The sequence below is a fragment of the Sardina pilchardus genome, chromosome 1 (genome assembly GCF_963854185.1).
Source record: "Sardina pilchardus chromosome 1, fSarPil1.1, whole genome shotgun sequence".
NCBI lineage: Eukaryota > Metazoa > Chordata > Actinopteri > Clupeiformes > Clupeidae > Sardina > Sardina pilchardus.
The window spans coordinates 27,742,836-27,744,673 of NC_084994.1; the positions used below are offsets into that span (position 1 = coordinate 27,742,836).

A 1,838-nucleotide genomic window follows, 5' to 3' on the forward strand; every position below is an offset into this window, starting at 1 on the left:
AAGTATCTGCACACAAGAGGAGAGGAAAGAGGAGCAAACATTCTCACTCACACACACACACACACACACACACACACACACACACACTCTCTCTCTCTTTCTCTCTCTCTCTCTCACACACACACACACAGATGAGCAACTGGGTCTGGACAGCTAGGAATTAACCTCAAAACCTCAAAACTAAGAACACACACACAAACACACACAAAACACACACACATGCCCACACACACACATACACACCTGGAATCAGTGGACAGCTGGGAATCAACTGTAGCAACAACTGACCAGCAAGATGACGTTGAATTAACCAGCCTCGTCCTTTACATGAGACATGAGTACTGAGGATGGTTAGTCTATTGTCTGGACTTACAGTAGTTTATACACCTGCTACCAGTGGATGGTCAATATTGTACATGACATGTGTTGAGCTCAAGGAATAAATACAGTGTTGGTTTCAGTTGTATCTCAAAAGGCAGTGGACAGCCTCTGCACTGAGGTATTTGTTCTGTAGAATGTCCTGTATTTTACCCACATGGGGGTAGTGCACACACACACACACACACACACACACACACTTGGAGCAGTGACCTCACCAAGAGCACACACACATAGGAGCACACATATACGCACACACACGGAGCATTTGGATCTATCAGCGCCATCAGTGGGTCGCACACACACACACAGAGCAGTGGGTAGCTGGACCCAGCTACTGGATCCATTTGGGGGTTATGTGGTCAAGGTCAGTGAACACACACACACACACACACTTGGAACATGACCTCACCAGGAGCACACATACACACTACAGTAGGAGCACACATGCACACATGGAGCAGTGGGCAGCACATACACACACAGAGCAGTGGGCAGCACACACACACAGACACACAGACACAGACACAGACACAGACACAGACACACACACACACACACACACACACACACACACACACACACACACACACACACACACACACACACACACACACACACACACACACACACACACACATACGGAGCAGTGGGCAGCTGGATCCAGCACGTGGATCCATTTGGGGGTTAGGAGCTGAAGGGCACCTCCTCCGTGGATGTGGGAGATCACTATTGAACCCCTCCACCCCCACCTGGATGCCCACAGGTTTAGGTCAAGTGAAGTGATCTCTGCTCACTGAGAATGCTAAACATGATGCTAAACACACACAAACACACACACACACACACACACACACTGAAACAAACAAAAACACAATTTTTATTTCCACAATTTCTTTATTTGTATTTCATTTTCCTATGAATTACATTCTGTTCCCCTTTGTTATATACACGTCAAACCAAAGACATTTCAACCAACTGATTACATACCAAATAAAAGGACTCCCCTTCCCTCCCTCTCACTCTCGAGCATATCAGAATATAATATGTAAAATAACGGTGGATCAACACTCCCAGCCCTGAGAAAACCTGTCCACTCTCACTGTATGTTCATCTTTTAATCTTCAGAACACATACAATATATGAGGTTCATATTGTAAGAAATTCAACACAGCATCTGATATCTGATAGTTTGGTCTAGTTTGGATACTTCAATTGAAATTGATAACACAGAAGCAAAGGGAGGGAACACACACACTCACACTCACACTCACACTCACATAAGCATACAAACACACACACAAACACACACACACACACACACAGAAACAGAGGGAGCAGCAAACATATGGGGAACAGTGAGAAAGAAGATGCAACACAGAGGAGGCAAGACAAGGAACACACACACAAAACACACACACACACAAACACCACACACACACACACACACACACACACAC

General features: G+C 45.5%; 1 protein-coding gene across 1 annotated transcript in view; it reads right to left on the reverse strand.

Moving 5' to 3' along the window:
- Window positions 1–1,336: 1,336 nt before the first annotated feature.
- LOC134077839 (NLR family CARD domain-containing protein 3-like) overlaps window positions 1,337–1,838 on the reverse strand; it is an 18,139-nt gene continuing 17,637 nt past the window's right edge. The window contains exon 7 of the mRNA XM_062533480.1: window positions 1,337–1,838. This exon is cut by the window's right edge and continues 939 nt beyond it. The gene's annotated coding sequence lies outside the window, so the exon portion shown is untranslated.